The sequence below is a fragment of the Chinchilla lanigera genome, unplaced genomic scaffold (assembly GCF_000276665.1).
Source record: "Chinchilla lanigera isolate Chin_1 unplaced genomic scaffold, ChiLan1.0 scaffold00027, whole genome shotgun sequence".
Taxonomy (NCBI): domain Eukaryota; kingdom Metazoa; phylum Chordata; class Mammalia; order Rodentia; family Chinchillidae; genus Chinchilla; species Chinchilla lanigera.
In genome coordinates this window covers 17,089,989-17,103,721 of record NW_004955428.1, presented here as the reverse complement: position 1 = coordinate 17,103,721, position 13,733 = coordinate 17,089,989, and positions in this window count along the sequence as shown.

Here is a 13,733-nt window from a genome sequence, read left to right as displayed (position 1 = left end):
TGTGTTGATGCCTCCTGGACTTGTTTTGGGTGGTGTGGAGGTCTGGGATTGCATTTTGGTCCTTCAGTTCATCATTTTTGAAGAACCGGAGACACCCTGTAGTTGCAGTCTCATTGTCCTGATTGTGTGTAAGTGGAAGGGTGAGAGTCTGATGATCCCCAGTGCTCAGTGTAGCTCCTGTGCTGGTGAGTGGTGGCAAGGTGGGGTCCCAGATGCTCCTGACCTTTCTTGCATTCAGTTGGCTCCCAGGAATGTGTGGGAAGGGTGGAGGAGGCTCGCTGGCATTCCTGAGGCTGTCTGGGTTTGGCCCAGCTTCCACAAGAGTAGACGGGGATGCAGGTTGAGTTCACCAAGGCTTCAGATATTGCCCAGGACAGAGCCTACTTCCCACACTGGAAGGGGAGGGGTGAGGGTGAGCGCCTCGTGGCTGATGACTATGTTCAGGTTTCATCTGAGCTACCAGGGGGGTGTGAGTTGTTCTGGCAGTGACCACCAAGGCCCCAGAAGTTGTTCAGGGATCCATATGCCTTACACCGTAGTGGGGGAGGCACCAGAGTGGCTCACTGGGTTCCTAAAGGTGTCGGACATTCGGCCCAGCCCCAGAAGACACATTAGGGGTGTGGTGGGGAGCCTCCTAGGCCTGAGGAGTGCCTGAGGTTTCACCTGCCTTTCACGCTGGTCAGAGATGCAAAGCTGCGACTCACTGGGCTTCCTGAAGATGTCAGCCTACCCTGGGGCGACACACTATGGGTGTGGTGGGGAGCCACTGAAGTCCCAGAGGGTGCTCGATGTTTCGCCTGCCTTGCATGCTGGTCAGGGAAGCAGAGCCCAGATTCACCAGGCTTCCTGAAGTTGTCTGGGGTTCAGCCCAACCCCGGGCAGACACACTATGGGTGTGGCAGGAAGCCCCTGAGGCCCCAGAGAGTGCCCAAGATTTTGCCTGCCTTGCAGACTAGTCAGGTAGGCAGAGTCCAGACTCATCGGGCTTCCTGAAGATGACTGGGGCTCAGCCCAGCCCAGGGAGACACACTATGAGTGTGGCAGGTAGCCACCCACTCTTTCCTCTTATGTGTCTATGTCCTCCATAGATCTTTTCCTTTAACAGCATAAAGGGTGTCACCTTTGACTTCCTACAACCTCACATGTTATCTGTAGATAATGTTCACTAGGGGCTGTTGAGGCAAACCAGTCAAACTCAAAACTTGTATGTTCTTAAAATTGAACCCACTGATTTTGGTACTTTTTCTAAGATCCTGTTCTATTTTCTACAACAATTTTTTTTTTTTTTAAATTTTAAAGAGAGTAGTAAATGAGAAACAAACAAACATAGAAATAGAACAGTAATAGCACACCAGTATCACAAACATAAACAAATCAAAGCAAGAACATTCAAAGTGATACAGAGTCTCAAGACAAAATAATACAAATCAACAGCAGTTACATTACATATAGCTATCCTCAAATATGTTGCTTAGATTATCAGATGTAAGAATGAAAGATTACTCAAAGCATTATAGGGAATAAGAAAATAATTCTTCAATAAAACATTAGAGATAATACGGAGTTTCACTAGACAAGATGGAAAGAGTTCACCATGGTAATTCCAGTGCATATTGTTACCTTCAAATCAGTTGCTCAGACCACCAGACACAACCATGAACAATCGATCAAAGTATAAAAAATTGTAAGCATTAACTGTTCATTTCAATACACCATCAAACATCAGCAATACAGTTATCACAGCTATTCATATATATATATTTCTACAACAATATTTGGACTACAGTTTATCTTGTGTTCAGGTAGTCTCTGTAGGGAACTTGTTGGTCTTTTCAGTGTACCCCAAGGATGAACTGCAGTGGGTATGAGGAAAATAAAAATGAGAGACAAAAGCTGGGGTCAGGTGGAGTAACCTCTCTACCTTGGAGGGCTAGAGGACTGAACCACAATAGTAGGGGCATTAATTTATACCTTAGCAAAGTTAGTATCATGAGAAGGGATGTTACCTAGCAACTAATGACTGAAATTGTACAGGCAGGACGTTTTTCTCAAGACTAAGGTAGCGTGACTGCTTGAGGCATTCTGGCTCTGTCCTTCCCTCACACGTATGACCAACTTCCAGCTCCAGCTGCTCCCAACAGTCTCTCATTGTTTTCTCCATGGTTGCTCAGTTCACTTAAATTTTGAACTTGAATTTTCACTTAAATTTAAAAATTTGAACACCATTCATGACTTCTGGTGTTTGTATGGGGAACACAGCAATACCTTGCTAAAGATTTGTTCTATTAATCTCCAGTGGAAACATTAAAAACATAAGTATATTTTGGGAAAATTCTTGGCTTCAATTGTCTTTTACTTTTCTCTATCTTATACAGAGTCATCATTGCTTCTCAACTATTTAATGCTTTCAGAGAAGTTCTATCCCTTGTGGATTTTCTAATTTTTAGGCTTGAAGAAACTGTTAACATTCATGGTCAATTTAGGAAATTTTATTTCACTTCTCCAACTTATATCTTAATCATAACCACAGTATGTTTCTTCAAAATGTTCATTTATTCGTACATTTTATTATTATTGATTTTAACTTATAAATTTGGATGGAGGGGATCACTACCTAGAAGTGGGGCATTTGTCCATTGATTCCATGCTGCAAAGTCTTAACCTCAGTCACTTGAAAGCATGAAATTTTTTCTGGGACTTTGGGGAAACTACCAATGTAAAAATACAATTAAATTGTACTGAATGGTAGCATACTCTGAATAACTTCATTTTCTTCCTTGAAGTATTAAGTGAATATTCAGATAATGAAAGAATTATTTTTTTCTGTAGCTCTTTGAAATGTTAGTATCAAAATCACTTTAAAAATCTACCTTGTCTCAGGTGTCAGTAAAAACTCCATATTTATGGAAGATTAACTAAAGGATTGGGCCCCAGATATCTTGATGGATTTGGGCCAAATTTTTAGGCAAAGTTGGATATTTCCTTATTTCAGGTGGAAAGTACATAAAACTTGATGAATTTTTACCCTCTGACCCAAAACCAACTAAAACTCAACAATTTGGCTATGATTTCTTCTGAGTTTTTATATATTTTTTTCATCTATAAAATGTGAACCAAGGTCAAGAGGCATTACACCAAAGCCTCAGTTTTAGTAAGAAAAATATTTATGAACTAAAGTGAAAATTCTATAGAAATTTGGTGGCTGAGCAGATGTCTTTAAAACTTGAACAAGGACAGAATGTCTGGGAGAGGTGAACATATAGTGAAATTTGCTGTCACTTTAAAATATTGTCTTCCCATGGTTCTAACTGTAGAATTCTGTACTAACAGGTTCTTCTATGCTGCATTACAATTTTTTGATAAGTTTTATAGAAAAACTTCTCTTAATTATTCCTTTCCCTGATATCATGACCTTTAGATTTGAATCACTCTTTTGTTTCTTCTTAAAAGTTCTTTCATGGAGGAGCTTTGCAAATTTCTTTGGAGGGCTGAGTCAGAGGGCACAGTGAATGAATTTAACAATGCTGACCTCCAAATTGCATTTCCTTGTGAGCTCTGTGTGGACCACTGTTTCTTGTGTTCTGGGGCCACACTCCCCAAGGGGTGAGTAGGTGGCCTCTAGTCCTCCTCCTTGTCTAGACATCCCAGCCCTGAAGCTCACAATTACTTCTAAAGCATTTCTTACTATTTTTCCCATGAGTATGGTTGGACCTTTATGCAAAAGAAGCCTCTAGAAGTCTCTTCAAATTTATGCCAAAAGCCTTCTGAAGGATACTTACACTATGGGATTCAAATGTAGCCACCTTGTCTTGGGGACAAATGATAAGATATTTGAAGAAATAATCATATGGGACCTGAAAAAGCTTTGATATGAGTTTAAAACTACAAGTGCATTTCAGTCAGTTCTTCCTGCAGGATCTCAGGTGACAAGGTATAGGAACATTGTTTTATAAGTTTGGGATTGTATATTTTTAAATGCATAACCCTCTCTAAAGTGTAAGGCAAACACAAGAATATCCATCTTATCTGGCCTGAGGGCAATACTGCACTCAAAACAAAACCTTACTTAGACTAGGAGTAACTTGTAATTCAATTGAAATTTCTAAAAATTTCTCTTTTTTTGCTAATGCTTGCAAAAATGTAGTAAGTATTAAACAGTTGACTACATGTCATGTCTTGTCATAAAGAAAAGAAGAAATCCTTTTTAAAAAACCTTTACCTGGGCCTAGTACATAGACTCACAACTGTAGAGTCTCAAATTTACTTTACAAATATTGAATTACTAAATTAGAATACAAATAACTATAATTTATAAGCTTTTTCCTAAGGAGGAATCAATGCTGTATACCTGTGAAAAGGTATATGGTGTTGCAATTAATACAACAACCATAATTGAGCTTTGAGTTTGGGGAAAAAAGAGAATGATAATGTCAGAAACCACACTCGCTATTTGGGGGGCTGGGCAGGAAGATCGCAAGTCGGAGGCCAGCCTAGGCAACTTAGTGAGATTCTTACCTCAAAGTTAAAAAGAAAAAGAAAGGATGTAGATCTGTTGTAAAGCAAACTCAGCACACAAGAGGCCGTGGCTCAACTGATTCATTCAATAGCCATTACTGCACAAATAAAACAAAATATCAAATTGCAAATGTGAATTTCAGTGTGGGTGGGAGATAAATGATGGAAGGAAAGAGTTTAAGATGAAATTTAGGATTAAAGTACCAGGTAGAGACAGGGCTCAGTGAAAGATTTTTGCTCTGAGGGGGAGCTGTCCATAAATTATAATAATATTTCCTTGTGTGGTGACAATCAATAGACTTCATAAGTGTTTACTGTGTGTCAAGAACTCTACTAAATGTTCTTTATGTACCAGTACTGTAGTCCTTAAAATCACATGTGATTGTTGCTGATCCTGTCTCTGAGGCAATATCAAGAAGATGTAAGTTGGTTACTTGAAACAGAACCAGGAAGTTAAGCCAGGTCCTCTGATTGCAGGACTTACTGTTAATCACAAAAGAATTGGGAGACCCAGGATGAGATTCCAGCTCATTGATAGATAATAAAATGAAATCAGAGAAGAAAACAATACACAAAGAATGGTGACATTTGAGAGCTGGAAATTAAGCTTTATTAGAATAAATGGCTGAAATACCAATTGAATTGGTTTAAGGAAAAGCAAGGATTTTAATGTGAGGGTAAGCCAGGAAGGGATTGGATGGCTGTGGCTGGAGAAAGGGCCAGATCTCTTAGCACCAGAAGTCATTCCTCTGAGCATCAATCATTTTCCTCTGACTCTTAGGGTGCTCTTCATGCATCAAAAACATTCATCCCATCTTCTGTGTGATTTATCTTGAGGCAAGATAGACCCTAATCCAAAAACTTTACAGCTATAATTTTACTCAAAAGAACAGCATAGACATGACACTTTAGGATTGAAGTCCAAAATTCTCAGAGCAAAGTACAAATTGTCCCCGCTTAAGTCAAATGTTGTATCAATAGTTAGATGCTTTTGCTGCATGACAGAAAACTCCATATTAGAAAAGCCCTAAGTTATCTCATATTGTATATTTTTCTTAAATGACAAAAAATCTGGCAGGGCTGGCTACAGGGTTGGTTTGGTGCTAAATAATGTCAAGCTTCAGAATATCTAGGATTCCCTTCATGATGGGCTGGTGACCACTGTGTTTAACTCGCTGCTGCAATGTGGTGCCCAACACCAAAGACTGTCAGGAGAAAGGGTTGATCTTGATTTTGGTTCACAGTCTATAGAGGTTTCAGTCCACACTCAGCTGGCTCCAACTCCAGATGGCATGGCAGAGGACAAACAGCCCATGACATAGCTACAAGAATCAGAGAGGGATCAAAGGAAGAGAGAAAGGGACCAACCCTTCCCAGCCATCACATTTACCTATGAATGCACCGGTGGACTAATCCTCTGATGAGTATCATGCCCTAATGATCTCATCACCCCGCCAAGCCCCATCTATGATTGCTCGCTTTGGGGGAACATTGAGATATAAACCATAACAACCCCTGTTGCTATAATAATCATTTCCTTATTGCAGTGTCTGAGCAGGAAAAAAGGAGGTAGAAAAGAGGACTGTCTTTACTTGACATTTTCTTTTTCTCATGGAGGAAGCAGCTGTGCTTGAAACCTTTTAAAGAAAACTTGAAAAGTTTAAAATTAGGTTTAGAGACTTGGCCAACACCATTGTGAGTGTAGGACTATGAGCTTCCTGGTAAATAAAGTCTGATACAGTCTCTTATATCTCACTGATTGGCCGGAAGCACAGGTAGTAGCTAGGTCACTCCTGGCTGCAGAGGTGGGGCAAGTGAGTATCTGGATCCTTCACCAGCTAGACATAAGTATTGAAGAATAGAGAAGGGGAGAAAAATAGCTATTGAATAAGGACAAATCTGTTACCATACATATCTATGGGGAAGCACTTATACCAAGTAGAGGTGCAGAATCATGCTGTATAATATCGTTGACTTGGGGCTGTAGCCCTGGGTTGAAGTGTGCTCCTCAAATTCATGTTTATCTGGAATTTTAGTCTGTGATATTATTTGAGAATGGCTTTAACAGATGTGATTGGTTAAGGACCTTAAAATGAATCATAGTGGACTTAGAAAGGTCCCTAAATACATTGTCCTTATGAGGAGAGGAGAAGACACACAAATATCCAAAGAAGGGCCACGTGAAGATGGAAGCAGATATTAGAGTTTTGCTGACACAAGTCAAGGAAAGTGTTAGGGCTATCAAAGCCAAAAGAGACAAGAATGAATTCTCCATTAGAGCCTTCAAAGGTTTCTTGGTCCTCCCCACACCTTCCTTTCTGGTGCTACCCCCTGGAACAATGAGAAAATGAGTTTCCACTGTGGAAACACACCTACTTGTGGTAATTTGGTATGGCAGCCTTAGGAAAAGGAAGCAGTGAGGTCAGGGGGAAGCAGGAGGTGAGGTGCGGTGAGGTCAGGTGACCCCAGAGTGCCTGCTGTGCACTGTGTGGAGGGAGCTCAGCAGCAGGCAGCATCACGGAAGGAGAGCCAGGTATACATCGCATGGGTGCCCTGGATGAGGCGTGAGGACGTCAATGCCAGAAAGAGCCCGTAATGTGGAACTGAACAAGTGAAGAGGCAGAATGAGGTAGGCAGACAAGCACTCTATCTTCCATCCCTATGAGGAAATTCCTAAGCATTTCTACCTCTTTCCTGAGTCTGCCCAGAATTGTCCTACATCTGAAATAAGTGGCCTTGTTACCTCACTTAAACAATACACTGCTTTTTCTTCTGTGAAGGTGACAGGGAAGCCACACTTCATTCCTCAACCCTTCATGCTGCTGTGCAGTGTATGTAGGTGTGCACATGCGTGTGCATGAGGAATGGTATTTTCACATTTTTCTCCTTCTTAGTTTACTCTTCATGGCAGAATTTTCCTGGTCCTATCTGAGGAAGTACTTACATGGAAATGATGCCTCACATGTGTTTTGTGGAGTATGTATATAAGAAAGACAAAACAGTCATATTAAATTCTTATTTATGTCTTGTGTATTTAATATTAAAAATCTACAGCTGGAGATGTATCTCAGGGGCTGGGGATGTAGGTCAGTGGCACAGAGCCTGCCTGGCAAGCATGAGGACCTGAGTTCGATTCCTGGTACCAAAAAAAGTCTGTTATTTGATGAGAAGATACTCTGTGTATACTCATTTTAGACATGAAAGAAATCAGTTTCCCTTAAACACTGAAGTTTCTGACTTTATGTTATTGAGATGTAAATGTACCTACAACATACGCCATATCCCTGGACTCTTGTGCAGATTACAACGTTTCCTGGATGACGCCAGGTGGCCTTGGACTTACCTTCATTGTGGGATACTGATGGCATAATATTAACTGCAGAAACGACTGTTCAGTTTTAAAGCCTCCATGTGAGAGAGTTATCGTGAGCAAATTCTGAATAATGTGCATCTTAGTTTAGATGGATTAAGAGTACATGTTGTCAATGAACAACACAGAGCCATTCCTGGGCAAAGTTGAGGTTAATTAGAGAGGGAAAAACCATTACAACATCCTGATTGTGCCAAGAGGTACAATAGAGACAGCAGTGGCAAATGTGACAGGAGAAAAGACAGTGCTCCTAGGATACCACATCACTTATAAAGCGGGTTGTAGAATATCTCTGACTCTTCAGAAGATATTTAAGTCAAAATTTCAGGAGCAGAAATCTTGATGTCAGAATCAACAATATAGTTGGACATTAGTCATTTGACTATAAAAAATAGTCTTGGTGTTAACCCTGTTTTCTTTCCATTCCTTTGTCTTTTTATCCTGCATTTCCCCTAAACATAGTACATAAACCTTTAGCTGTGAGAGAGTAAATGTTGAGGATGTAAGACACCTAAGAAGGCTGTGAAAGCTGTGTGAAAATAAGTCACAGCCTTTAATAGTAACGTGGGTTTCAGACAGCGAGTCTTCTCCATCAAAACACTTGATGATGCTTCTAAGTGCAGATAGACTTGTAAACAGTTGTTTGGGTTTATTGCTGCTTCTTAACTTCCAATTAGATACTGAAAAAATGTGGTTCTCTCTCAGTTTCCTGCTCGTCTACCCTAAGAATATCATTCTGTTATTCCGCCTCCACTCCGTGCTTCTCCTCACATCTCTTTTGGGTGGAGGATGTTACCACAGTTCTTGGCCATGTAGGGCACATGAAATTCGTGAGGATGAGATTGTGACCAGGCTATGATGTGAGAAATGAGTGGTGGGGAGAGAGAGGGAGGGAAGCAGGGAGGGAGAGATGGGGGGGAAGAGAGAGAGAGAGACAGAGAGAGAGAGAGAGAAGAGAGAGATACACACACAAAGAGAGACAGAGAGAGGAGAGAGAGAGGCTGTGCAGGGTTATGAGTTGTACAGTTATTTCTAGCTTTGAATTGCTTCCAAATCTCATACATTCACAGACAGGCTAGCCAAAGCCCACAGCTGTCATGCATTTTCAACAGATTCCACAGGGCCTAGATGAGGTTTGAAGGCATTCCTTTGCTCTTACACATTAGCTAAAAGGAATTACCGTAACATCTGATATTGTGGAAGTGGGATGTTTGCCATCCTGACCTAGCCCAAAGCAGTCCGGAAATAGGGGTCCAAGAATGTATTATCTCATATACCCTCTAAAGGTCACTGGGGGCCTGTCAGTGGCATGAGACGAAACTCAAGCACCAAGTGTGCTCTGTGTTTGGAAAGACTGCCGCTTTGTATGGACACAGTGGGCAGACACATGTTCCCATTGCCTTTTGGATGCTTGTCATAGGAAAGGCATGTTCCACTGGAGGAATTCCCAGCTGTCAGTAATGTGCTGATACACCACAGCCAATCATCAGAGGACCGGCCAAATAAACAGGATGTTCACAGTGTGTGATTGCATGAGTGTGTAACAAAACTTCTGCCCATTTCACAGCCTCATAATGGGATTGACATGCACTGCTTAATCTGCATCTGTCTGTTTAGAGTAGAAACACATAAACACCATGGAAACCACGTGTAAGAAAGCGCTTTCTTTGGCTATCCGGGCTGTTGATATGACTGGTGAGTGGAAGAAATCTGGTATAAATTCGGGAGGAACACTAGTATTATGAGTTTACTTGCTGGGAAGTGCCTTGGAGTCATCCAAACACAGAAGAGAAGAAATAATTAGATAATCGGTGTCTATTGTGAGAAGACACAAGGGCTGAGTCTATACTGATATTTTTATGTACCCGTGGAGTCATCTACTTTCTTCTTGTTAGACACTCATTAGTGGAGTTGTTTACACAAATGTACAGAAGCTAGTCAGAGTTGTGTCATTGGCCTCTTTGGAGATGCTGCTACTGTTAACAGTGTCTGAACATATTCTTGAGACAGCAACCAGAAAGGAGGAAAGTGGTTCCTTCAGTATTTATGTGTAGAATGAGTTCTTTGAAAAATCACATTAAGTATCTTGTTACCTATCAGACCTCTTCCTCCTCTGAGAATTTCAATTTCTTTTGGTTAAGTCGATACATTCACAACAACAGTGATTGATGGCATTTAGTATACATTTCCATCTGCTAGTACTGGACCAAGCCCTTAACATGCATTAACTCTTTTAATTCTCATATAAAATTATGTATGCTATTATTACCATTTTAAAGATAAAGAAACTAGAATCTGGAAAAGTTAGTAAGCCTGCCTAAGAAAATAAAAGTAGGAAGAGAGCGAGCTTGAACTTAGATCTGAGTATCACATCCATGCATTTTGTTGTATCACTGCGTTAACTTTCCATGGCTCTCCTTTACTGTGAGACCTGATTCTATTAAATCTCCGGTGTTAATTTCTATTTCAGTGAAATGTGATGCATATTTTCTCCGGATTAATGCACAAAGATGGTTTTGATATTCTAGAGTCCATCCATTTAGATCACTTCGCCAACCTGGCACAGTTGAAGATTGAGAAATACAACCTGGAGCCTTGATAATGATTTTTCTGTTATTACTATTATTATTATTATTATTTTTCTGTTACCAGGAATCGAACTCATGACCTCACGCTTGCCAGGCAGGCGCTGTGCCACTGAGCACACATCTGTTATTATTTTTATTTTTAAATTGTAGTTGTTGCATACTATTTTTGAAACACTGCCCAAGATACACTGATTTAGGCCAAAATCGTATGTGACAGGATGCCACCCCCTAAAATTCTTGACAATCCTTCCTCAGTTATTATGTGATAAACTTGGAAAAAGAAAGAGTTAAAAATGTACAAAATCTGTGTACTTATTTTGGTTTAAGAAATCGTTATGGACTTCTACTAGGATGTCATCTAGTGGAAGGCAGTACCACCAGTGGGTATGGCACAGGCTCTGGAGTTTCATTACTATGACCTTGGGACAGTTCACTGATCTCAGCTCATTTAAAATCTCTACAGTAAGCATAAAGAAAAGTGGTAATCATTATCTCAAGGGATGAGTGTTAGGATAAAGCAGGATCCATGCAAAATGCATGACCCTTTATTTTTGAAAGACTGCACTGAAGCTTTTACCATTCTCTATCACCAATTCTTAAAATGCTTTTTTCCAAGCCCATGTCACAATCAGACATACTATACTATAAGGTCTCTCTAAACTAGAATGAAAACTTCAGGAAGCCAAATAGGTATTTTCTCTGCTGCACCCATCTTACCTAGAGCAGCACCCAGCATAAGTTAGACCCAGACGAATATTTGCCAAGCGAGTGAAAGTTGCTAATGATTCTCACCGTCATCATCATCCTTTTTACTGTGACTATCACTATCATCTGTTTCAGATTCAGACACCACAGTTTACAGAAACCTCAAAATTCTGCTTAGGTATGAATAGTTACCAAGAAACTTAACAAATATTAGTCTCCTGATCAGATAATCTGGAACACAAGAGCAGTGTGAGTTTAACTTCTTCAGTGTATAAAACTCAAAAGCCATCTGAGACCATTGATGGTGTGACACCACGTTGGTCAATATTCACCAAGTGGCAGATGAGAACTGGGAAGGAGGCACTGACCCTGGCCTGGTGAATGCTCTTTCTACTGTTCTCCAATGATGTGTAATTTGGGAACCCAAGGGCTCTCCACTCCACAGCAGACCAGGTCTCCACCCAGGTAGAACCACATCCTGACTTCATCATGGTGAAGACTTTATTGCAGGCTTCTCATGCTTGGCCTTGGCTATCTTCCAGGTTTTTCACTGCAATGGAATTTCTTTTTTGGATGACAAAATGTGTGCTAGTGACAAGCCATACAGAGAGATGGTGAGGACTGCAAGATGCTGCTGGGAGCAAGGAAGTATTCCTCTCCAGAAAAATTGAATGTCTTTTTTCAGCCCTATTTGGGATATTTCACTGCAGTTTGGGATCTCCAGAACTTTTCATTAGGGAGAAAATTAGAATACATAATAAATAATCATAAAAGTTATTACTCTTTTGGCTCCAGTGCTGTGTAGGGAGGAAAATATATGAGTTTGTCCAAGAAGCATTTATTAAGTGATTTCAATAGATGAGTTTACAAATATTTTTATTTTGCATATTTTTCCCTCTAGGTGTTTACAGTTTAGCTGTTAAACAAATTACCTAAAATTAATCCGAGTGACACATAACACAATAGTGACAGCATAGAGCAGGAAAAGAAAAGAAAATTTTGAGGGAACTTGGAGGAGGGAGATGGCACTTTTGAAAGGTGAGCTGGGATGTTCGTGGAAGAGGCAGCATCTCTCAGTATGTTTTGATGGGTCAGTATTCTTCAAATTACATGAATCTTAGGTAAAACATATTGTAACATTAATTACTTATGGTCTGTTTTACTTCATGAGATTTTAGCTTTTTATGACTGCCACGTAATAGACAGCAAATGTATGCAACGTAATGCAAATACTATAGCTTATTTCTCAAAAGGAAGAATTTATTAGAGGTATTATTGTATATTTTTCCAGCTGCAATTATAAGTATTTATGTGAGTGTATAAGTGACAGTTTAGTAAAAGAAAAACGCATCTTCCACATACACGTAATACAATATTTGGAATCTCGACACACATCTAAGAATTAAACAACAAATTCTTTTTGGACACTTGTTATTTGATTTATATGACTGGCTAATGCATAAAAGGTTTTCAAGTCAAACTCCATTCTAGTACAGTGTGGTGTATCTAACAGACCTACCAGCCAAATCCATGTTACTTATACAAAAATTCCTGGAAAAATTTTGCAAAGACCTCCACATACTGTACTCTGACTTCTTCCAAACCTCTTAAAGCTACCAAAACATTTCTGTTTCTCTGAAGAACATAGAAAATGTACAACCAGAAAGATGGACCAAATGGGGACAATATGGAAGATTTCTTACACAACGGTGATCAGTGACTTCTGGGAGTCACATTTTTTTCATGTTGAGAGAACAAGAGAGCAGCTTCCTCAAGGCCTATGAATGTTTATTGCTCTAACTGGTTTTTACTCCTGTGCTAGATCTCAGACTAGATTAGCTGTTATATTTTTGGCAACAAATCAATCACATTTTGGAAATATCTTGAGACAGGTTTCCTAAGGTCAGGAAAATATGAATATAGCAAGGATAAAAATTTATTGGCAAAAATTCATTGAGCTGTTATTGTGTGAAGTAAACTTGTTTAAAGGAATATTTGTGTGAGCTACCATTCCTGCCTAGGACAATTTATGCACCCCTAAAACTGGTATGGAGTCCTCTGCAGCTGAAGAGAAGCAAAGGTACAGTCCACAAGAAGAGTTTCTGGGAGAATATGAGAGCTGATAGGTTTTCAGAAATCAGTTTCTCCTCTTAACTTTGTTTTATGACTGTAGTAACTGAAATTGTGATTTGCCCAATATCACACAGAAATCTAGCAAAAAAGTCAGATGCAGGATGCTTCTTTTTCTTCTACATCAAGTGATTCTTTTTCATGATAAGGTAACATAATTATACCAATTTAGGTAGAGCAAAAGCAACTTAATTTTAGTATTATTAGTTTAATGGTTATTGTGTTTATTTTCATTTAAATATGCTTAGTCTAGTTTTCTCTGTGTTGCATGTTTTAAGCTACAGAAGAGAAAGCAAGTAGAAAAGTTCTCTATTTTGTCCCCTTCCTTCCTCTTCCTTCCTTCCTTCCTTCCTTCCTTCCTTCCTTCCTTCCTTCCTTCCTTCCTTCCTTCCTTCCTTTCTTCATTCCTTCCTTCCATTCTGTCT